Source organism: Pseudophryne corroboree, chromosome 7 (assembly GCF_028390025.1).
Source record: "Pseudophryne corroboree isolate aPseCor3 chromosome 7, aPseCor3.hap2, whole genome shotgun sequence".
NCBI lineage: Eukaryota > Metazoa > Chordata > Amphibia > Anura > Myobatrachidae > Pseudophryne > Pseudophryne corroboree.
Genome location: NC_086450.1, coordinates 122,914,624 through 122,940,232, shown reverse-complemented (window position 1 = coordinate 122,940,232; position 25,609 = coordinate 122,914,624). Strand labels below are relative to the sequence as shown.

At 49.3% G+C, this 25,609-nt stretch overlaps 1 long non-coding RNA gene across 1 annotated transcript in view; it reads left to right on the top strand.

Annotated features, from left to right (window-relative positions):
• The window catches only part of LOC134943446 (uncharacterized), a 76,419-nt gene that overhangs the window by 41,555 nt on the left and 9,255 nt on the right, over positions 1-25,609 (top strand). The window contains exons 2-3 of the long non-coding RNA XR_010181539.1: positions 19,357-19,426; positions 22,835-22,895. This is a non-coding gene — a long non-coding RNA (uncharacterized LOC134943446). The remainder of the gene's footprint in view (positions 1-19,356; positions 19,427-22,834; positions 22,896-25,609) is intronic.

Here is a 25,609-nt window from a genome sequence, read left to right as displayed (position 1 = left end):
ATCCACAGATTTGAGCAGTTTAAACCAATGTGATTTGAGGAATCCCAGAACTACGTTGAGATCCCACAGTGCCACTGGAGGCACAAAAGGGGGTTGTATATGCAGTACTCCCTTGACAAACTTCTGGACTTCAGGAACTGAAGCCAATTCTTTCTGGAAGAAAATTGACAGGGCCGAAATTTGAACCTTAATGGACCCCAATTTGAGGCCCATAGACACTCCTGTTTGCAGAAAATGCAGGAATCGACCGAGTTGAAATTTCTTCGTGGGGCCTTCCTGGCCTCACACCACGCAACATATTTTCGCCACATGTGGTGATAATGTTGTGCGGTCACCTCCTTCCTGGCTTTGACCAGGGTAGGAATGACCTCTTCCGGAATGCCTTTTTCCCTTAGGATCCGGCGTTCCACCGCCATGCCGTCAAACGCAGCCGCGGTAAGTCTTGGAACAGACATGGTACTTGCTGAAGCAAGTCCCTTCTTAGCGGCAGAGGCCATGAGTCCTCTGTGAGCATTTCTTGAAGTTCCGGGTACCAAGTCCTTCTTGGCCAATCCGGAGCCACGAGTATAGTTCTTACTCCTCTACGTCTTATAATTCTCAGTACCTTGGGTATGAGAAGCAGAGGAGGGAACACATACACCGACTGGTACACCCACGGTGTTACCAGAACGTCCACAGCTATTGGCTGAGGGTCTCTTGACCTGGCGCAATACCTGTCCAGTTTTTTGTTCAGGCGGGACGCCATCATGTCCACCTTTGGTCTTTCCCAACGGTTCACAATCATGTGGAAGACTTCCCGATGAAGTCCCCACTCTCCCGGGTGGAGGTCGTGCCTGCTGAGGAAGTCTGCTTCCCAGTTGTCCACTCCCGGAATGAACACTGCTGACAGTGCTATCACATGATTTTCCGCCCAGCGAAGAATCCTTGCAGTTTCTGCCATTGCCCTCCTGCTTCTTGTGCCGCCCTGTCTGTTTACGTGGGCGACTGCCGTGATGTTGTCCCACTGGATCAATACCGGCTGACCTTGAAGCAGAGGTCTTGCTAAGCTTAGAGCATTGTAAATTGTCCTTAGCTCCAGTATATTTATGTGGAGAGAAGTCTCCAGACTTGATCACACTCCCTGGAAATTTTTTCCCTGTGTGACTGCTCCCCAGCCTCTCAGGCTGGCATCCGTGGTTACCAGGACCCAGTCCTGAATGCCGAATCTGCGGCCCTTTAGTAGATGAGCACTCTGCAGCCACCGCAGAAGAAACACGCTTGTCCTTGGAGACAGGGTTATCCGCTGATGCATCTGAAGATGCGATCCAGACCATTTTTCCAGCAGATCCCACTGAAAAGTTCTTGCGTGAAATCTGCCGAATGGAATCGCTTCGTAAGAAGCCACCATTTTTCCCAGGACCCTTGTGCAATGATGCACTGACACTTTTCCTGGTTTTAGGAGGTTCCTGACTAGCTCGGATAACTCCCTGGCTTTCTTCTCCGGGAGAAACACCCTTTTCTGGACTGTGTCCAGAATCATCCCTAGGAACAGCAGACGTGTCGTCGGAAACAGCTGCGATTTTGGAATATTTAGAATCCACCCGTGCTGTCGTAGAACTACTTGAGATAGTGCTACTCCGACCTCCAACTGTTCTCTGGACCTTGCCCTTATCAGGAGATCGTCCATTTTCTTTGAAGAAGAATCATCATTTCGGCCATTACCTTGGTAAAGACCCGGGGTGCCGTGGACAATCCAAACGGCAGCGTCTGAAACTGATAGTGACAGTTCTGTACCACGAACCTGAGGTACCCTTGGTGAGAAGGGCAAATTGGGACATGGAGGTAAGCATCCCTGATGTCCAGGGACACCATATAGTCCCCTTCTTCCTGGTTCGCTATCACTGCTCTGAGTGACTCCATCTTGATTTGAACCTTTGTATGTAAGTGTTCAAATATTTCAGATTTAGAATAGGTCTCACCGAGCCGTCTGGCTTCAGTACCACAATATAGTGTGGAATAATACCCCTTTCCTTGTTGTAGGAGGGGTACTTTGATTATCACCTGCTGGGAATACAGCTTGTGAATTGTTTCCAATACTGCCTCCCTGTCGGAGGGAGACGTTGGTAAAGCAGACTTCAGGAACCTGCGAGGGGGAGACGTCTCGAATTTCCAATCTGTACCCCTGGGATACTACTTGTAGGATCCAGGGGTCCACTTGCGAGTGAGGCCACTGCGTGCTGAAACTCTTGAGACGACCCCCCACCGCACCTGAGTCCGCTTGTACGGCCCCAGCGTCATGCTGAGGACTTGGCAGAAGCGGTGGAGGGCTTCTGTTCCTGGGAATGGGCTGCCTGCTGCAGTCTTCTTCCCTTTCCTCTATCCCTGGGCAGATATGACTGGCCTTTTGCCCGCTTGCCCTTGTGGGGACGAAAGGACTGAGGCTGAAAAGACGGTGTCTTTTTCTGCTGAGATGTGACTTGGGGTAAAAAAGGTGGATTTTCCAGCTGTTGCCGTGGCCACCAGGTCCGGTGGACCGACCCCAAATAACTCCTCCCCTTTATACGGCAATACTTCCATGTGCCGTTTGGAATCTGCATCACCTGACCACTGTCGTGTCCATAAACATCTTCTGGCAGATATGGACATCGCACTTACTCTTGATGCCAGAGTGCAAATATCCCTCTGTGCATCTCGCATATATAGAAATGCATCCTTTAAATGCTCTATAGTCAATAAAATACTGTCCCTGTCAAGGGTATCAATATTTTCAGTCAGGGAATCCGACCAAGCCACCCCAGCGCTGCACATCCAGGCTGAGGCGATCGCTGGTCGCAGTATAACACCAGTATGTGTGTATATACTTTTTAGGATATTTTCCAGCCTCCTATCAGTTGGCTCCTTGAGGGCGGCCGTATCTGGAGACGGTAACGCCACTTGATAAGCGTGTGAGCGTCTTATCCACCCTAAGGGGTGTTTCCCAACGCGCCCTAACTTCTGGCGGGAAAGGGTATACCGCCAATAATTTTCTATCGGGGGAAACCCACGCATCATCACACACTTAATTTAATTTATCTGATTCAGGAAAAACTACAGGTAGTTTTTTCACACCCCACATAATACCCTTTTTTGTGGTACTTGTAGTATCAGAAATATGTAACACCTCCTTCATTGCCCTTAACATGTAACGTGTGGCCCTAAAGGAAAATACGTTTGTTTCTTCACCGTCGACACTGGAGTCAGTGTCCGTGTCTGTGTCTGTGTCGACCGACTGAGGTAAATGGGCGTTTTAAAGCCCCTGACGGTGTTTGAGACGTCTGGACAGGTACTAATTTGTTTGCCGGCCGTCTCATGTCGTCAACCGACCTTGCAGCGTGTTGACATTATCACGTAATTCCCTAAATACGCCATCCATTCCGGTGTCGACTCCCTAGAGAGTGACATCACCATTACAGGCAATTGCTCCGCCTCCTCACCAACATCGTCCTCATACATGTCGACACACACGTACCGACACACAGCACACACACAGGGAATGCTCTGATAGAGGACAGGACCCCACTAGCCCTTTGGGGAGACAGAGGGAGAGTTTGCCAGCACACACCAAAACGCTATAATTATACAGGGACAACCTTTATATAAGTGTTTTCCCTTATAGCATCTTAATATATAAGCATATCGCCAAATAAGTGCCCCCCCCCCTCTCTGTTTTAACCCTGTTTCTGTAGTGCAGTGCAGGGGAGAGCCTGGGAGCCTTCCCACCAGCAGTTCTGTGAGGGAAAATGGCGCTGTGTGCTGAGGAGAATAGGCCCCGCCCCCTTTTCGGCGGGCTTCTTCTCCCGTTTTTCTGACAACCTGGCAGGGGTTAAATACATCCATATAGCCCCAGAGGCTATATGTGATGTATTTTTAGCCAGTATAGGTACTTTCATTGCTGCCCAGGGCGCCCCCCCCAGCGCCCTGCACCCTCAGTGACCGTTGGTGTGAAGTGTGCTGAGAGCAATGGCGCACAGCTGCAGTGCTGTGCGCTACCTCATGAAGACTGAGAAGTCTTCAGCCGCCGATTTCTGGACCTCTTCTCTCTTCAGCATCTGCAAGGGGGTCGGCGGCGCGGCTCCGGTGACCCATCCAGGCTGTACCTGTGATCGTCCCTCTGGAGCTAGTGTCCAGTAGCCTAAGAAGCCAATCCATCCTGCACGCAGGTGAGTTCACTTCTTCTCCCCTAAGTCCCTCGTTGCAGTGAGCCTGTTGCCAGCAGGACTCACTGAAAATAAAAAACCTAATAAAACTTTTACTCTAAGCAGCTCTTTAGGAGAGCCACCTAGATTGCACCCATCTCGGCCGGGCACAAAAACCTAACTGAGGCTTGGAGGAGGGTCATAGGGGGAGGAGCCAGTGCACACCACCTGATCCTAAAGCTTTTACTTTTGTGCCCTGTCTCCTGCGGAGCCGCTATTCCCCATGGTCCTGACGGAGTCCCCAGCATCCACTTAGGACGTCAGAGAAAAAACGCTGACGTTTCTGGGAAAAACGCGGGAGTGTCTGAAGAAACGGGGGAGTGTCTGGGCGAACGCTGGGTGTGTTTGTGACGTCAAACCAGGAACGAAACTGACTGAACTGATCGCAATGGCTGAGTAAGTCTGGAGCTACTCAGAAACTGCTAAGAAATTTCTAATCGCAATTCTGCGAATCTTTCGTTCGCAATTCTGCTAAGCTAAGATACACTCCCAGAGGGCGGCGGCTTAGCGTGTGCAATGCTGCTAAAAGCAGCTAGCGAGCGAACAACTCGGAATGAGGGCCAATATCACTGCACTATGGTGGTAATTCCAAGTTGATCGCAGCAGGAAATTTTTTAGCAGTTGGGCAAAACCATGTGCACTGCAGGGGAGGCAGATATAACATGTGCAGAGAGAGTTAGATTTGGGTGGGTTATTTTGTTTCTGTGCAGGGTAAATACTGGCTGCTTTATTTTTACACTGCAATTTAGATTGCAGATTGAACACACCACACCCAAATCTAACTCTCTCTACACATGTTATATCTGCCTCCCCAGCAGTGCACATGGTTTTGCCCAACTGCTAAAAAAAATATCCTGCTGCGATCAACTCAGAATTACCCCCTATAACCTAACACTTCATCACTGCACTACTTTCCCCTGTCCACTGCACTACATCACTATACTACATCCCCTACAACCTGAACTACATCACTACACTACATACCCCTATACACTGCATTACATACCCTATATGCTACACTACATCACTACACTACATCCCCTTATATTCTACACCACATCAGTACATTACATGCCCCTGGGCAAAATATGTCCCAGCCCGCGAACCGATCCTGCCCGGCCCACTGCCAGCCACCTGCTTGTCATTGTCCCGGCCAGCTTCCAGCCCAGGTCACCGGCAGCGGCTGCGAGCTGATGCCTGCAGCAGCGCGGCTCTATTAGCCGCAGCCGGCACTATTAGCCGCAGCCGGCACTATGTGATCTTTCCCCCCTGCTCCCTGTCAGCGCAGCTCCTCCTTCCCCTGCTACTCTCACTTACCCTCCCAGCCAGCCAGGCCAAGCTACGCCTCTGAGACAGGGGGAAGGACTGCAGTGCTTGCTTTGCTGTGCGGAGAATGGTGGGCTCTCAGTAGCAGGGGTCTCTTGGGGCATGTGTCCTGGGCCCCCATCCTTCAATGGGCCATCCCTGATTTTCAGAAGGAAGGAGGAAGTAGTGTCCCAGCAGGGGGCGGGGCTACCCAGCACGGAGCACAGCCCTGATGCTCCTGCACTTTATCATGCATGGCAGGTAGAATGATGGACCTGCCAAAGCAGTCAAAGTTTTCATGCAGTGACATTCTTTAAGGTATGAGGGACCATAAATGATATTATGTCTGTGTAACTGTATATGATAATGTGCCTGTAACTCTGTGTTTATGTCTGTATATGTGTAATACCCTGAAGAGTTTTTTTTTTTTTTTATAAATAGGGACCCCCTGTTTTTTTTTATATATTGAAAGTCTCCATACTGTCCCTATGCAGCCCTATAGTCTGACAGGTCTGAACTTTATGTGACCCTGTCAGATTGGGACAGGGATTTTGCCGCCAATTCTCTGGTCCTGTCACCTCTTACCCAGCAACATAAAAAGTCTGGGAAACATGTCCCCAGCTGATTGGGTCCCCTGGGTTGTAGGGCAGAGTGACCAGGGGGTGGTCTGTTGCTGGGGCCCCGGGAGCCAGTCATCATAGAGGAGAGGGGAGGTGGAGGAGCACCAGGACCCTTTAAAAGAAGCCTCACAGAACAGGAGAAGGAGAGCCCTGGAATGGGAAGATTACCTGGAGGAGTTGTCAGCATGTAACTGCCGGGAGCCTGAAGTGCGGAGTCCCCTGCTGAAGCCTGACTGCTGCCCAGCCGAGCCGTCGCCAGGACCAGGAGCTATGACCAGCCTGGAGAGTGGAGCCGCCTGTCGGGTCGTGTGTCCGTCTGCGCTGTGAGAAGCAAAGGGGAAGATCCGGTGACCGCAGTGAACCGAGGAGCAGAGCTGGAGACCTGGTCGGAAGTGAGGACCCCTGGTGAGGATAAGCCGTCCACGCCGCTGCCTGCCGGTGAAGAGGATCGCGGGGACGACTGGAGATGCCCGGCGCGGATCGCTACCGAAGAGGAGCGGGTGGAGGAAGATCCCCAGGAGGAATTCCCAGGCTGCTGCAGAGAAGATGCGGGACCCAGCGGTGAAGGGCGCGCAGGCATCGCGGAGGACGACCCTGCAAAGAAGACCCCCGGCGAGGACCCCTGGCAGCTGGAGTACGGCGAGGACCCCTGGTGGCTGGAGTACGGCGAGGACCCGAGAAGACCCCAGCGTAGAGATGACGGCGCGGGTACGGAGTCTGCTGCACAAGAGGAGAGAGGGCAGCTGAAGAGGAGAAGAGCGGACCGGAGCCTGAGGAGGGAGACTCCAGACAGCAGCGCTGAAGATGCAGAGGATCGGAGGTGGCAGAAGCGCCGCATCTGGTGGTGAGACCCTGGTGCCCCAGTAACCCTTCCGCTGCCAGAAACTCTGCCCATGAAGATATCCCCTTCCGCTGCAAAAGCTCTGCAAAGAGGGGACATAGTATTAGTAAAGGGTGTAGACACCCCTAAGATCCCCTGTGTCCTGTATTTAACCCCTTCCGCTGCATGAACTCTGCATTGGGGGACATATTATTTAATAAGGGGTAGGCTCTCCTTCATAGTGCCCCATAAGCTAAGTTAATTTTGGGGAAGGACACCCTACAGTAACTGTGCCCCTGCAATTATGTACAAACAGGGGGTAGGCACCCTTAGAGCTAATGGTGCCCGTATCTAGAGTTAATGTGCTTATCTGTAATTGAGTTATGCTGGTATTTATAGTTCTTTCATGCAAGCTCCGCCCAGCAGTTTAATAGTCAATGTGAATGTGCTTATCTGTAATTGAGTTATGCTGATATCTATAGTTCTTTCATGCAAGCTCCGCCCAGCAGTTTAATAGTCAATGTGAATGTGCTTATCTTGCAATTGAGTTATGCTGGTATCTATAGTTCTTTCATGCAAGCTCCGCCCAGCAGTTTAATAGTCAATGTGAATGTGCTTATCAGCAATTGAGTTATGCTGGTATCTATAGTTCTTTCATGCAAGCTCCGCCCAGCAGTTTAATAGGCAATGTGAATGTGCTTATCTGTAATTGAGTTATGCTGGTATTTATAGTTCTTTCATGCAAGCTCCGCCCAGCAGTTTAATAGTCAATGTGAATGTGCTTATCTTGCAATTGAGTTATGCTGGTATCTATAGTTCTTTCATGCAAGCTCCGCCCAGCAGTTTAATAGTCAATGTGAATGTGCTTATCTGTAATTGAGTTATGCTGGTATTTATAGTTCTTTCATGCAAGCTCCGCCCAGCAGTTTAATAGTCAATGTGAATGTGCTTATCTGTAATTGAGTTATGCTGGTATTTATAGTTCTTTCATGCAAGCTCCGCCCAGCAGTTTAATAGTCAATGTGAATGTGCTTATCAGCAATTGAGTTATGCTGGTATCTATAGTTCTTTCATGCAAGCTCCGCCCAGCAGTTTAATAGTCAATGTGAATGTGCTTATCTGCAATTGAGAGATGCTGGTAACTGTTATTTAGAAGCCATAACCAGCCTGCTTCAGTTGTACACAGGTCCCCTGCTTTCTGCCACCTGTATTACTAACGCTGGTTATCTGAGACTGTTATTTAGAAGCCATAACCAGCCTGCTTCAATTGTGCGCTAGTTACCTGTTTACCTGCCACCGGTATCGCTAACGCTGGTTACCTGAGACTGTTGTTTAGAAGCCATAACAAGCCTGCTTTAATTGTGCACAAGTTCCTGCTTACCTGCTACCTGTATTGCTAACGCTGGTTACCTGAGACTGTAGAACAGAAGCCAGAACCAGCCTGCTTCAGCTGTGCACGTGTCTCCTGCTTACCCATCACTTGTGTTGCCAACGCTGCTTACCTGAGACTGTTGTTTAGAAGCCATAACCAGCCTGCTTTAAGTGTGCATAAGTTCCTGCTTACCTGCTACCTGTATTGCTAACGCTGGTTACCTGAGACTGTAGAATAAAAGCCAGAACCAGCCTGCTTCAGCTGTGCACGTGTCTCCTGTTTACCCATCACTTGTGTTGCCAACGCTGGTTACCTGAGACTGTTGTTTAGAAGCCATAACCAGCCTGCTTTAATTGTGCACAAGTTCCTGCTTACCTGCTACCTGTATTGCTAACGCTGGTTACCTGAGACTGTAGAATAGAAGCCAGAACCAGCCTGCTTCAGCTGTGCACGTGTCTCCTGCTTACCCATCACTTGTGTTGCCAACGCTGGTTACCTGAGACTGTTGTGTAGAAGCCATAACCAGCCTGCTTTAAGTGTGCATAAGTTCCTGCTTACCTGCTACCTGTACTGCTAACGCTGGTTACCTGAGACTGTTGTTTAGTAGCCATAACCAGCCTGCTTTAATTGTGCACAAGTTCCTGCTTACCTGCTACCTGTATTGCTAACGCTGGTTACCTGAGACTGTTATTTAGAAGCCATAAACAGCCTGCTTCAATTGAGCGCCAGTTACCTGTTTATCTGCCACCTGTATTGCTGACGCTGGTTACCTGAGACTGTTATTTAGAAGCCATAACCAGCCTGCTTCAATTGTGCGCCAGTTACCTGTTTATCTGCCACCTGTATTACTGACGCTGGTTACCTGAGACTGTTATTTAGAAGCCATAACCAGCCTGCTTCAATTGTGCACAGGTCCTCTGCTTCCTGCCACCTGTATTGCTAACGCTGGTTACCTGAGACTGTTATTTAGAAGCCATAACCAGCCTGCTTCAATTGAGCGCCAGTTACCTGTTTATCTGCCACCTGTATTGCTGACGCTGGTTACCTGAGACTGCTATTTAGAAGCCATAACCAGCCTGCTTCAATTGTGCGCCAGTTACCTGTGTATCTGCCACCTGTATTGCTGACGCTGGTTACCTGGGACTGTTATTTAGAAGCCATAACCAGCCTGTTTCAATTGTGCACCAGTTACCTGTTTACCTGCCACCGGTATCGCTAACGCTGGTTACCTGAGACTGTTGTTTAGAGGCCAGAACCAGCCTGCTTCAATTGTGCACCAGTTACCTGTTTATCTGCCACCTGTATTACTGATGCTGGCTACCTGAGACTGTTATTTAGAAGCCATAACCAGCCTGCTTCAAGTGTGCACCAGTTACCTGCTTTTCTGCCACCTGTATTGCTAACGCTGGTTACCTGAGACTGTTGTTTAGAAGCCATAACCAGCCTGCTTCTATGGTGCACCAGTTACCTGCCTTTTCTGCCACTTGTATTGCTAACACTGGTTACCTGAGACTGTGGTATAGAGCCCATAACCAGCCTGCTTCAACGGGGCACCTGTTACCTGTTTACCTGCCACTTGTTAATTTTGTTAGTATAATAAAATGGAGTTAGATCCTGTATATGTGTGTGTTGTCATTGTGTCTGAGAGGTAAAGCAGGTCTGCCGCTCTGATCACCCGAACCTGATTCACATCAGCACCCCACAATTTAGTTTAAGTTTTCGGCACCGTAAATGTTATGTGTTATGGGTTTGTGGGTGTTACATATCTCTTTGGCGTCACGAACAGGATCAGAGAATATCAGGCGGGCCTGTGCTCCAGACACAATGACTTGTTTGCCAAAAGAGCTGTACCCAGTTCAAGGCTCATGTTAACCGATGTATAGTGTTAAGATGTATACGTGAGGACACGTATAATTTTAGGGGGGAAGAATGTAATACCCTGAAGAGTTTTTTTTTTTTTTTATAAATAGGGACCCCCTGTTTTTTTATATATTGAAAGTCTCCATACTGTCCCTATGCAGCCCTATAGTATGACAGGTCTGAACTTTATGTGACCCTGTCAGATTGGGACAGGGATTTTGCCGCCAATTCTCTGGTCCTGTCACCTCTAACCCAGCAACATAAAAAGTCTGGGAAACATGTCCCCAGCTGATTGGGTCCCCTGGGTTGTAGGGCAGAGTGACCAGGGGTGGTCTGTTGCTGGGGCCCCGGGAGCCAGTCATCATAGAGGAGAGGGGAGGTGGAGGAGCACCAGGACCCTTTAAAAGAAGCCTCACAGAACAGGAGAAGGAGAGCCCTGGAATGGGAAGATTACCTGGAGGAGTTGTCGGCATGTAACTGCCGGGAGCCTGAAGTGCGGAGTCCCCCGCTGAAGCCTGACTGCTGCCCAGCCGAGCCATCGCCAGGACCCGGAGCTATGACCAGCCTGGAGAGTGGAGCCGCCTGTCGGGTCGTGTGTCCGTCTGCGCTGTGAGAAGCGAAGGGGAAGATCCGGTGACCGCAGTGAACCGAGGAGCAGAGCTGGAGACCTGGTCGGAAGTGAGGACCCCTGGTGAGGATAAGCCGTCCACGCCGCTGCCTGCCGGTGAAGAGGATCGCGGGGACGACTGGAGATGCCCGGCGCGGATCGCTACCGAAGAGGAGCGGGTGGAGGAAGATCCCCAGGAGGAATTCCCAGGCTGCTGCAGAGAAGATGCGGGACCCGGCGGTGAAGGGCGCGCAGGCATCGCGGAGGACGACCCTGCAAAGAAGACCCCCGGCGAGGACCCCTGGCGGCTGGAGTACGGCGAGGACCCCTGGCGGCTGGAGTACGGCGAGGACCCGAGAAGACCCCAGCGTAGAGATGACGGCGCGGACCGGAGTCTGCTGCACAAGAGGAGAGAGGGCAGCTGAAGAGGAGAAGACCAGACCGGAGCCTGAGGAGGGAGACTCCAGACAGCAGCGCTGAAGATGCAGAGGATCGGAGGTGGCAGAAGCGCCGCATCTGGTGGTGAGACCCTGGTGCCCCAGTAACCCTTCCGCTGCCAGAAACTCTGCCCATGAAGATATCCCCTTCCGCTGCAAAAGCTCTGCAAAGAGGGGACATAGTATTAGTAAAGGGTGTAGACACCCCTAAGATCCCCTGTGTCCTGTATTTAACCCCTTCCGCTGCATGAACTCTGCATTGGGGGACATATTATTTAATAAGGGGTAGGCTCTCCTTCATAGTGCCCCATAAGCTAAGTTAATTTTGGGGAAGGACACCCTACAGTAACTGTGCCCCTGCAATTATGTACAAACAGGGGGTAGGCACCCTTAGAGCTAATGGTGCCCGTATCTAGAGTTAATGTGCTTATCTGTAATTGAGTTATGCTGGTATTTATAGTTCTTTCATGCAAGCTCCGCCCAGCAGTTTAATAGTCAATGTCAATGTGCTTATCTGTAATTGAGTTATGCTGGTATCTATAGTTCTTTCATGCAAGCTCCGCCCAGCAGTTTAATAGTCAATGTGAATGTGCTTATCTGTAATTGAGTTATGCTGGTATTTATAGTTCTTTCATGCAAGCTCCGCCCAGCAGTTTAATAGTCAATGTGAATGTGCTTATCTGCAATTGAGAGATGCTGGTAACTGTTATTTAGAAGCCATAACCAGCCTGCTTCAGTTGTACACAGGTCCCCTGCTTTCTGCCACCTGTATTACTAACGCTGGTTATCTGAGACTGTTATTTAGAAGCCATAACCAGCCTGCTTCAATTGTGCGCTAGTTACCTGTTTACCTGCCACCGGTATCGCTAACGCTGGTTACCTGAGACTGTTGTTTAGAAGCCATAACCAGCCTGCTTTAATTGTGCACAAGTTCCTGCTTACCTGCTACCTGTATTGCTAACGCTGGTTACCTGAGACTGTAGAACAGAAGCCAGAACCAGCCTGCTTCAGCTGTGCACGTGTCTCCTGCTTACCCATCACTTGTGTTGCCAACGCTGGTTACCTGAGACTGTTGTTTAGAAGCCATAACCAGCCTGCTTTAAGTGTGCACAAGTTCCTGCTTACCTGCTACCTGTATTGCTAACGCTGGTTACCTGAGACTGTTGTTTAGTAGCCATAACCAGCCTGCTTTAATCGTGCACAAGTTCCTGCTTACCTGCTACCTGTATTGCTAACGCTGGTTACCTGAGACTGTTATTTAGAAGCCATAAACAGCCTGCTTCAATTGAGCGCCAATTACCTGTTTATCTGCCACCTGTATTGCTGACGCTGGTTACCTGAGACTGTTATTTAGAAGCCATAACCAGCCTGCTTCAATTGTGCGCCAGTTACCTGTTTATCTGCCACCTGTATTACTGACGCTGGTTACCTGAGACTGTTATTTAGAAGCCATAACCAGCCTGCTTCAATTGTGCACAGGTCCTCTGCTTCCTGCCACCTGTATTGCTAACGCTGGTTACCTGAGACTGTTATTTAGAAGCCATAACCAGCCTGCTTCAATTGAGCGCCAGTTACCTGTTTATCTGCCACCTGTATTGCTGACGCTGGTTACCTGAGACTGTTATTTAGAAGCCATAACCAGCCTGCTTCAATTGTGCGCCAGTTACCTGTGTATCTGCCACCTGTATTGCTGACACTGGTTACCTGGGACTGTTATTTAGAAGCCATAACCAGCCTGTTTCAATTGTGCGCCAGTTACCTGTTTACCTGCCACCGGTATCGCTAACGCTGGTTACCTGAGACTGTTGTTTAGAGGCAAGAACCAGCCTGCTTCAATTGTGCACCAGTTACCTGTTTATCTGCCACCTGTATTACTGACGCTGGTTACCTGAGACTGTTATTTAGAAGCCATAACCAGCCTGCTTCAAGTGTGCACCAGTTACCTGCATTTCTGCCACCTGTATTGCTAACGCTGGTTACCTGAGACTGTTGTTTAGAAGCCATAACCAGCCTGCTTCTATGGTGCACCAGTTACCTGCCTTTTCTGCCACTTGTATTGCTAACACTGGTTACCTGAGACTGTGGTATAGAGCCCATAACCAGCCTGCTTCAACGGGGCACCTGTTACCTGTTTACTTGCCACTTGTTAATTTTGTTAGGATAATAAAATGGAGTTAGATCCTGTATATGTGTGTGTTGTCATTGTGTCTGAGAGGTAAAGCAGGTCTGCCGCTCTGATCACCCGAACCTGATTCACATCAGCACCCCACAATTTAGTTTAAGTTTTCGGCACCGTAAATGTTATGTGTTATGGGTTTGTGGGTGTTACATATGTCTCTGTGTAACTCTATATGTGTCTGTAGCTCTGTATGTGTTAGGGAGGCCAATCCCGGGATCGGGATCGGCGGGATCCCGGGATTTAGGCCCAAAAATGCCGGGATTTGAATCCCGGGATTGGAGCCTCCAATCCCAGGATTCACGGGATTGCATTGCGCATGTGCAATGCAGCAGCGAGGGAGGGTTGGTGTAAGTAACCTACCATTAGGCGGGCGGCAGCCATGTAAACAGACCGCGGCGGCATTTCAAATGTAGCGCCGGCCGCCAGCCAATCACAGCTGGTGGACCGGCGGCCAATCAGGGAAGCTGCCGCAGCGGCTCCTGATTGGCTGCCGGACTGCCCGTTCTGACTGGCTGACAGCCAGCACTACAATTTGAAAGGCCTCCAGCGCGCTCAGCGCGTCTTGTCCATGGCTGCTGCCTGCCGCCCGTCTAATAGTAAGTGTAGTTTTACTGACACCAACCCTCCCTCACTGTGGTGCTCACTTCAGCCTCCCTCCCGCTCCGCTTCCTACACCCTCCAGCGCTGCTCCCTAGTCCCTACACTACACCCACCTTCCAGCGCTGCTCCCTAGTCCCTACACTACACCCACCCTCCAGCGCTGCTCCCTACAGCCTCCGTGCTCCCTACACTCTTTTCCATTGCCCTCCACTCCCACTCTCCCTGCTCCCTACTGCAATCCCGGGATCCCGGGAATCCCGAGATTGAGCGTTTTTCAATCCCGAATCCCGGGATTGAAAAAACGGCCCGGGATTGGCCTCCCTAGTATGTGTGTCTGTAGCTCTGTATATGTGTCTGTAGCTCTGTATATGTGTCTGTGTAACTATGTATCTGTAGCTCTGTGTATGTGTTGGATCAGTATGATTCACCGCTGCTTGGGACCCCAGTGGTCAAAATACAGACGCCGGGATCCTGATATCTCAAAACTGACAAGGGTGAGTAAGAGGTGTTCTCCCCCCTCCCCAACCCCCTAACCCTCCCTCCCCGCAACCTAACCCTAACCACCTCCCTTGGTGCCTAACCCTAACCATCCCCCATGGTTCCCTAAACCTAACCCCCCCACGCTGCCTAAACCTAGCCCTCCTCCCCCCTGCAGCCTAACCCTAACCCTACAAGGGCGGTGTCTGGCGTAATATGTGTAAAAGGGGCTCTACCTGGTGTAATGTGTGTAAGTGGCGCTACTGTGTGGTGTAATTTGAATAATGGAGTCTATTGTGCAGCCTAATATGAATCTGTATTATTTTTTGGCCACGCCCCTTCCACACAAAGCCACCTCCCTATATTTTTAGCACATAGGGGGGGGGGGAGCTGCTATTTTGGGTGCGGCCCTCAAATACTGACAGGAAAGTGGCAAGTGGCCCCTCAGCTGAAATAATTGCCCACCCCTGCCCTATATACTGCAATACAATACTACACTACATACCCTATATGCTACACTACATCACTACACCTCATCCCCCTATAAGCTACACCAAATCCCACCATCTAGGAGGCAAAGCGGAGGTTAATACTGCTAACTGGAAGCACAGTGCGATAATAAAGTCTATCTTTAAACTCCCCACAAAGCTGCTGTAGAGATACTTGCTGAGATTTGGAGGTTGTCCAGGCTCTTAAGGGGGGTACTCACGGAGCGATCGCTGCTTAAAATCTAAGCAATCTGACTAGATTGCTTAGATTTTAAACAGCGATCACTCCGTGTGTACCCCCCACAGCGATAGCGATGCGCATCCCCGCGCATCACTATCGCTGGTGCTACATTGGCCTGCATGCAGGTCGCTGAAATGAGCGGCCCCACTGTCTCCCCCTGCACGCTCAGCATACATCGCGCTGTGCTGAGCGGGGGGAAAGATGTGTGCTGAGCAGTTCGCTCAGCACACATCTCTCCCCAGATCTGCCAGTGAGTACTGGCCTTTACTTTCTACTCTCAATTGGATAGCTAGCAAAGTGAGCCTTTGATTTCTGTAACATCTGTGACTGCACCTGTTAACAAGCAAAAGCCTGGGGCAGTGTGTACTCTCAACGGTGTGTAGCCGTCAGCTTGTTATCGGTTGGTGCTGGACAGGCAGCCGGGATCATAGTCTGCTGAAAAACACAGCACCAACAGGTCGCTTTTATAGCTTGCACAGTGCACCGCACGCTAGTCGTAGCACTGCATGGCAAAGAAGAGAGATTAAGACAGAAGCCAGCATAGAAGAGATCCCAGGTACTGGAGCTCACCCGCACAGCATCGGAGCCAGCTGTGGGCACAGGTGGGTCTGAGACACTGCCCAGGGAGCCGTTTGCTGTCTCACTGCCAGTTAAAAAAAATAAACCCTGCTTCTCTGTAACTCCTTGGCACCCCCTCAAATCCTGCACCCGGGGCGCTTGCCCCCTTAGGCCCCTCTCCCTAGTTGCGCCCTGGTGGTAGAGGGATATATATTGACAACTGCTGTGGTGACACAGTGGAAGTGTTGGGCTCACTCTGAGTGTGACGGATCTCTGTGCACAGATTTATCATACAGCTCATGCTCAGATTTATGTCCGTCCTGTTCTGATTCGGACAGATCTTTGACTGATCTGTCTTTCCATGATAAGGATGTTATGAGGTTTGAACTAGCCAGAGACAATGCGATCGCATGGAAATGTTCTGACTTGTGTGAGTGGCGTTGGTGTGTAGCTAAAGTTTTAGCCTATTTTGAGTCATGTGTATGGACACTGAAAGCCTGCTTCAGCTCGATCTCTTGCAGCAAGCATGGGGCTGGTGCAAGCACTGTATTAATGATTACAGTTGATGCTGTAGATGTGGGCCACACAGTGGTGTCACTAAGTTGGTGCTTGGGGTTTGGGCCACGCCCAGGTGTCTCACACAGAGCCGGGTGCTGCACTGCAACACGATGTGCAGCACTCGGCTACTGTCACAGTGTAGGAGCCATCACTGCAGACAGGCAGTCTCCATGGGCAGCCCAGAATCTCCGGGACCCCCGGAGGGATGAAATAGGGGTCAGGCTGAATGCCCACATGCCCTATCCTTCAAGTGCACGCCCATTCTGATGACACCATGCCTCTTTTGGTGGTGCACAATTTTGTCGTTTGCATGGTGGAGCAGCTTCCACTTGAAGCAGCACAGATCCTCATATAAGCCCTATGGAAACCCTCATTAGCATAAGGTAGTAAGACATACCCTCCAATTGTACCTTTTTGGCCGGTACAGTACCATTTTCAAGGGTCTGTACCAGCCACAAAGGGTTTGTACTGGAATTCGACATCTCCCAATCCTATTGTTTCCGATGGAAACGCTGTGGGACCATGCCCCCTTTGCCCATGGCCACACCCCTTCCCAAATTTGTACCGATTTTCGGCACAGCCATGTTGGAGGGTATGAGTAAGGGGGTCTATTTACTAAGCCTTGGGCGGGGGGAGAGTGATATGGCTCCTGGGGATGCTGCTAAGGTCAGTCCCTGTTTCCTCAGGCTGCTTGTGATGTTCTGGTGTTTTCTTGCAGTCTTGGGGCATTCTCTTTGCATGGCCACAGTAGTCACAGCCACTGGGGCTGGGTCCTCTGTGTGCGATGCTCCTGCCAGCCCTGCAGCATGGATGACGCCTTCTTGCCTAGTGTCAGCTGACCAGTCTCTGACCAATTCCATACAGCCTGACACAGCAGGATTAAGGCTGGTGGGGGCCTGGGGCAATTTAGGTTGTGGGGGCCCCCAAACCAACCATCTGCAGCACCCCAGTCCCCTCCACTGCACCCCCACTTCCCCCGGCCTCCTCCAGACCCTGCCGCACTCCTTTCCCTATTACTCTGGCCAGTTGGCAGGCATGAACGCCACAGCTGGGGACCATGCTGGCGCTGCTTGCGGCAGGGACGGAGGAGACTCCAGGGCAGAGCAGGCAGCCTTATTGCTCAAGGTAAAGGTACATGGCAGCTATGAGGCACCCAACTTCCGAACCCGCTGGCGGCAGTGCACTAATGGCTCTGTCTGCTCCCACTTTCACTGCGCAGGAGTACCTCGGCGGCTGCTGTTACTGAACTGCTGAGCCGCCGAAGAGAAACTTCTGCAATTCAAACTGCGGTGTGTGGGAGCCCTTAATTTGTTGGGGCGCCGGGACTGCTGCCCCTGTCGCCCCTGCCATAATCCGGCTCTGAGCCTGAGTGTTAGCTGACAGCTCTGGGTATTCAGCTACTGCACAAGCTGATCACAGTGTAAAAAGAAAATAATTAAAAAAAAAAAAAAACATTCTCACCTGTCTAGGGACCCGGTGTCCGTTGCTCCGGTAAGCTCTGCTGGGCGCTGGGTTCCCGATATGCTGCAATGTGACCCCCGGTGCAGCAGAGTGACGCTACAAAGCTGCAGCGCACTTTACACAGTGGTGCAAGTGTGCGGGTATGGGTGGGTATGGCGTACCCTTAAGAATTTAGCTGTGGGTACGCCGTACCCACACCGACGGGCCGCCGCACCTCGCCGCTCCCCGTCCCTCCCTCCCCCTACTGCTCACCGCCGCACCGCCACTGTTGTGAGGGGAGGAGAGCGCAGCCTGTGCCTCTCCCGCCCCTCATTGTCTTCGTTTAATTCAGCGCCTCCCGTGAGCCAATCAGAGCTCGCTGACCGGCAGCCAAGGCTGCCGGACCGCAAGCTTTGATTGGCTCACGGATCGGCGCTGAATTGAACAGACACACCCGCACCCGACACCCGCAGGACACTGAGGAGAAGGAGAGGCGCAGGCTGCGCTCTCCTCCCCTCACACACAAGACAGCAGCGGTGAGCAGGGGGGCATACCTGGCACTGGGGGCATGTATATCTGGCAATGGGGGCATGTATACCTGGCAATGGGGGCATATCTGGCAAAGGGGGGACATGTGTATCTGGCACTGGGGACATGTGGCACTGCGGGGACATGTGTATCTGGCACTGGGGGCATATGTGGCACTGCGGGAATATGTGTATCTGGCACTGGGGCATATCTGACACTGAGGGCATATCTGGCACTGGGGGATATCTGGCACTGGGAGCATATCTGGCAATGGGGGGACATGTGTATCTGACACTGAGGGCATATCTGGCACTGGGGGGACATGTGTATCTGGCACTGGGGGGACATGTGTATCTGGCACTGGGGGGACATGTGTATCTGGCACTGGGGGGACATGTGTATCTGGCACTGGGGGACATGTGTATCTGGCACTGGGGGCATTTCTGTATATGGCACTGGGGGCATATCTGGCACTGTGGGTGCATTTCTGTATCTAGCACTGGGGGGCAATGTATATCTGACACATTGGGGGCATTTGTGTATCTGGCACTGTGGGGCAATGTGTATCTGGCACTGTGAGGCAATGTGTATCTGGCACTGTGAAGCAATGTGTATCTAGCACTCTGGGGGCATTTGTGTATCTGGCACAGTGAAGCAATGTATATCTGGCACTGTGGGGCAATGTATATCTGACACTGTGAAGCAATGTATATCTGGCACTGTGGGACAATGTGTATCTGGCACTGTGAAGCAATGTGTATCTGGCACTCTGGGGCAATGTATATCTGGCACTTGGGGCAATGTGTATCTGGCACTGTGAAGAAATGTGTATCTGGCATTGTGGGGCAATGTGTATCTGGCACTGTGAAGCAATGTGTATCTGGCACTGTGGGGCAACGTGAATCTGGCACTATTGGGGTCATATGTGTATCTGCCCCTCCCCCCATCCCCCCATATGTGTATCACGCCCCCATTTTCATTGGCCACGCCCCATGTGGCATTTGGCCACACCCATTAAGACATTTTTTCTGCTTGCACCACTGACTTTACAGCACCGGTGGGTCACCGCAGTACACAGGATCCAGCGCCCAGCAGAAGCAGCGCGGACCGGCTCCCTGGACTGTGAGTATATTGATCTGCTATTGATGTACTAAGCAGTGATAAAAGTGGAGAAGTGAGCCAATGGAGAAGTTGCCCATGTCAACCAATCAGCTGCTCTGTATATGTTTATAGTATGCAAATTCTAAATGTTACGTGAATACTGATTGGTTTCCATGGGTAACTTCTCCACTGGCTCACTTCTCCACTTTTATCACCGCTTAGTACATATCCCCATAAAATCTTTATAAAGCTCAGCAATTAGGAGTTGATAATGAGAATTTAATAATATACAGAATAATAGGAGATGTTCTGTTCAGTTTGTCAATATAGTTAATTCTAGGGTCAAAAATTTCCCATAGCAAACTTTGAAATGATGGGCAGTCGTCAGCTGAGTGCACATTGAACACCTTCTAACCGTCTCTGGTATTTGTACACAGATGGTGTTTTCTAGTCATTATCCATTATGCATTATTCTCTTAGCTGCATCTCATACTATATAGGGTCAATTACAGTTTCTTTATTATGTATGTCAGTATATAGAGCACATGCATATTACACGGCTCTTTACAGGGAATATTTATTCATTCACATCAGCCCGTGCCCCAGTTGAGCACAATCTGTATTCCCTAGCACATAGATGTAATTTTTTTGTCAGGAGACAACTAACCTACACTACAGTATGTTTTTTGATTGTGGGAGGATGCTGGTGTGCCCAGTTGGGAGGGTCTTGTTTGGAAGCAAACCTATGACCCCAGTGCTGTGAGGCAGCGGATCTATCCATTGCACCACTGTGCTGTCCATGGTTTAAATGAAATGTATGAGCCTGTGAATTGCAGGCATCGGCAAGTTCTGGAAGATGGGCCTAATTCAAACCTGATCGCAGCAACAAAAGTTTCCTCTAATGGTCAAAACCATGTGCACTGCAGGTGGGGCAGATATAACCAGTAGCGGCTCTTGCCATGGGCAAGCAGGCTTTTTGCCCGGGGCGCCGCTACCCTGAGGGCGCCGCCGTGACAAGAGCCGCTACTAAGCCTCTCTCCCTTCCCGCTCCCCAGCTGCAGCGAGCGCCGTGTGCGCCCACTGCAGCCTGCGTCACTGACTGACGCTAGAGGTCAAAATTGACCCCTAGTGTCAGTGCGGCGCTGCTATGGGAGAGACGTCATGACGTCTCTCCCATAGAGAGGAGCCGGCGCCCAGAGACAACGGCAGCAGCGGTCCAGCGGAAGCAGGAGCGAGGCAGGTAAGTATTTTGATTTTTCTTTTAGTGTTTCAACGCAGCGCTACAACAAGGGGCACATACAGGGGGCACAGCTACAAGGGGCAGTAGTAATGGGGGTACAGCTACAAGGGGCAGTAGTAATGGGGGCACAGCTACAAGGGGCAGTAGTAATGGGGGCACAGCTACAAGGGGCAGTACTAATGGGGGCACAGCTACAAGGGGCAGAACTACTGGGGGCACATCTACAACGGGTAGTACTACTGGGGGCACAGCTACAAGGGGCACATCTACAGGGGGCACAACTACAGGGGGCACATACTGGGGCAGTGCTACAGGGGGAACAGCTACTGGGGGAAAACCAACTGGGGGCACAGCTACAGGAAGCACTACTACAGGGGACACTGCTACAAGGGGCACAGTTACAGGGGGCACAACTACTATGTTACTATGCGTAAAGGCTTTTTCACGGTAAGGACAATACGTGTTTGGAATTCCCTGCCCGAGGGAGTTGTAATGGCGGAATCTGTCAACACCTTTAAGAATGGGTTAGATAAATTCCTAATGGATAAGGATATCCAGGGGTATGGTGCATAGTCATGCATTATAGTTACTATAAATAGGGATAAAATGCAACGGCTGACAGCAGCATCAGTCAGAAATTTTAGTCAAATCATCATGCATAGGAGACCACAAATAGGTTGAACTCGATGGACAATTGTCCTTTTTCAACCTCAGATACTATGTTACTAGGGGCACTGCTACAGGGGGCAAATTAACTAATTAACTGGGGGGCACAGCTACTGGGGCAAATCTACAGGGGGGCACAACTACAGGTGGCACAACTACAAGGGGCACATACTGAGGTCACTGCTACAGGGGGCAAATCTACTGGGGCAAATCAACTGGGGGACACAACTACTTGGGGCAGATCTGGGGGCACAACTACTGGGAGCATAATTGTGGCCACGACCCTCCCCTATGAAGCCACGCCCATGTTTAGCTGCAGGGGGCGGGCGCCAGTGGAAACTTTCGCACTGGGCGCCACAATGTGTAGAACCGGCCCTGGATATAACATGTGCAGAGAGAGTTAGATTTGGGTGTGGTGTGTTCAAATTGAAATCTAAATTGCAGTGTAAAAATAAAGCAGCCAGTATTTACCATGCACAGAAACAAAATAACCCACCAAAATCTTAACTTTCTCTGCACATGTTATATCTACCCCACCTGCAGTGCAAATGGTTTTGCCCATTAGAGGAAAATTTTGTTGCTGCGATCAGGTCTGAGATTTGCCTTTTAAATGGTTGCTCCTTTGACACATCAGCCAGAATCACAGGCTATTACATTTACCCCTCCATGTCTATGTGGCACATATTCACAGGCTATAACATCTATCTTATAGTCTTGTAATTATTGTCTAGAAATTTTTTCTTGCTACTGTAATTGGGTTTATTTAAATATTTTGTAATAGGGTAGTAATTAAGTCAGAGTTTTGCGGCCGTGCGGGATGCCGGACAAACTCTGACTTTTTTTTAAAGGGTAAGTCATGCAAAAGGTATGGTTTAGCCTTGTACATGATTGCCTCTTTAAAAAATAATTCTGAATTTGGAGTAGCAATAAGTTATGGGCCCTACACACTGGCAGATAATACTGAAAGATATGAACGATCTCGTTCATTAATGAACGAGATACCGTTCATATCTTTCAGTGTGGAGGCACCAGTGATGAACGATGCGCGGCCCCGCGCTCGTTCATCGCTGGTGCCCCGTCGCTTGTGCATGCAGGCCAATGTGGACGAGATCGTCCATATTTGCCTGCACTGCTATGGAATCGGGTGACGGGGGGAGTGAACAAACTTCACTCCCCCGTCACTGCCGCCGGGTCGCCCGTCAGGCCGTATCCACCGTCGGGCAGCTCGGCGGGGGATCGCACTGTGTGTAGGGCCCATTAGTGTTAAATGAAAGACAATGTAAATATACTTTTTCAGGTATACTATCTAAGGCTACTTGTTCTGTTTACAGCATGCAGCAAACATTGTCATAAATGAGTTATTTTTAAATTGTGCCCCAGTGCAACAAAGTACAGTGAGAGAAAAACCAGAACTATAGTGTATACTATATGTGTTCTATCTCATATTTTTATCAAGCTGCTGCTTACAGTGTCTTCAAAATATTGCTGCTGCAGGCACCTAATCTAATTTGTCTTCCATACAGGGTTGGAAGCTGCAATAAGCCACTTGATACCCCATCTGTGTATCTCGGCATGATATGACTGGTAAATAATTATTTTGTGAACACTAAGCTGTTCTGTAGATTGCAGTTTATTTACTGAATACAGCATTGTAGAATGTTTAATTACACTCTACAACAAAGACATACTAGTTTGAATAGGTTTCCTTTCTAAAAATAGTTGTAGTTTTTAGCCACACTACTTGCGCTTTATGTAGTTTAGTAATACAGATGTGTCCTTTTAATCTGTTGCTGCGAGGTGAACACAGACCGTGGCATAGTGTAGCGTACGCATTGCATTCATTCATTCTAATGGGGAGCCACTTGCGTACGCATTGCAGTCCCGCTACAGCACACTGCAGAAAACAGCAAGGCTGTAGTGGGACATATCTGTGAAAAGTGAAAAACTATTTTAAAAGTATCTGATATTTTCTTGCTGCAATATAAATAATAGCTGTAAATTCAATCAATGGCAAATAACACAAAAGGAAACAACATACAGCAACCAAAATAACTATTTGAAATAGTGCCCTATTTATGATAGTGCTTTCACTTTGCTTGTTGCTTGTACTCCTCTTCTGGGGCATCTCTTATCACTGTCAACAGTAGTCAGCAAGCATAGAAGTGTTCCACCACCAACCCTGATATCTTCTTCACTGCATTGCTGAATTGTCTTGCTCACCATGCTCGTCATTCACCGCACCGCAGTTGTCAGGGAAGAAGTCCAGATGAGAGTCGAGAAAGTGAATTTTGGGTGAGATGTTGCAGCCTAATTGATTATACTTTTCTAGAAGGTTATACAAAATCTTAACATAGTTTCCAGCTCTTCTGTTACACAAGAAGCCATGCACAACACCTTTAATTGCTCCCCATTTTGCGTTTTCATTAACCTTGAGGACTCAGTCGAAGTTTTCATCTTTAAGAAGTTGAAGAATCCTGAACTCAAGCATCACTCAGAAGTGGAAATTTTCCTCTCCCAGGTACTTGAAAGCTTCTTCATCTTTGTTCATCCTCTTTACAATACAAAGTTCTTCATAAATCTGAGTTTGATGTGTAAATGAGCAGAAGAATTTTGCTTTGATCAACAGAGGACTGGGATGGACATTTTATTCTCCCGGGTCACAGATTTTGCTTTGGAGGCCATACTTTTTCTGTTGAAATGTGAAGACCTAGCCTGACTGTCCCACTCATACAAAAGGCATCTCAACTGCTTGCCCAGCAGTATCACAAACACCTTCAGGTCTCCACACATCTACCTTTGGTGGTTTTTGTACTTAACTGCTTCCAGAATATACTGTATATTCAGATATGTTTTTTTCATGTGGACAGCATAGCCTACATAAATTGAAGGAATAGAATTGCCATTGTGCACCAACACAGCTTTTAAACAGTTTTGATGAGCCTATGAACAGCCTCCTGTCCTGTGGGTTGTGCTCCACATTTAAAACTGACATCAAACCATTGACATTACAGCAGGCAAGAAGGTTATTTTCATTTTTAAAACATGAAATCAAATATATTTGCTTACATTAGGTTGTAGAAGATTCCACTGTTTGAGTCTTGTTTCCTGAAGCTTTGCTTTTTGTTTCAGTGGGTCCAGGTCTCAAATTAGATCAATTATTTCACCATGAGTAAGTTTATGTGGCTCAATCGTGTGGCACAAAATCAGGATCCTGTGATGTTGAAGGCTTAGGTGTTTCCTCCCTCACTCTGGTCCCATCTTCATCTGCCTGTGGTCTGGACTCTTGATGCGATGTTGTGGTATTCCACATTCCTTTATGTTTTTCTTGACATGTCATGCTGAAGAAGAACCATGGAGAAATGGCAGTTATCTGGATTGTTTGAAGGCTATCTCCAAATCACTGGGATCCTAAAAAGCATCGAACATCCTTTTTTATTCAACCATCCACGAAGATTCACTGAATATATGTTGCCTCAAATATGAGGTGGCCAGGGTTTGTCCTGTTCCCCTACCTTGATGCCAAAATAATGATAGTTGGCTGTCTTCATGATTGGAGTAATTTGGTGTTTTGGGTGGAAAATGTCACATCACCACAACACATAAAAATTTTTTACAGCAATGCTAACACATTTACGTGGCATCATGGCTTTTAACATAAATTATAAACACAAAACTCAAGCAAATGAAAGGAACATCACTCATAACCTTCACTTGATGCAAGCTACATGCAGACAATAAACAAAACATTGCCTACAATGATTCACACATGCTCTGTAATGGAGCACAATGTCACTCATGCGGGTATAAGTGTGCTGGAGACTGACAGACATTTTTTTGTAGCACACAACCTCCTTTTTCATCCTTTTACTTCTTCTTGGGTTCCCTATCACTTGCGTCCACCTGTCCTGGCCTCCCTAAGATTATTAGACTCTTCAGGGAGTTTATGGGAGATGTACTAAGCCTGGCAAAGTGATAAATTGCATGAAGATATAGTACCAGCCAATCAGCTCCTAACTGCCATGTCACAGGCTGGGTTTGAAAAATGACAGTTAGGAGCTGGTTGGTTGGTACTTTATCACCATGAAATGTATCACTTTTCAAGACTTAGTACATCTGGCCCTTAGAGAGAGCACCGTACATAACATACAGTATAAGTAGACGAGATTCGGCAAGTATTACCCCTTTCACACTGGCAATGCTGGATCCCACCCGGGATTTGGAAACGGGTCCTTCCCAGGTGGGATTCGGCATTGGACCCTAATAGGCGGCTTTCCGTCCCAGCAATTTGCCGGGTGGGT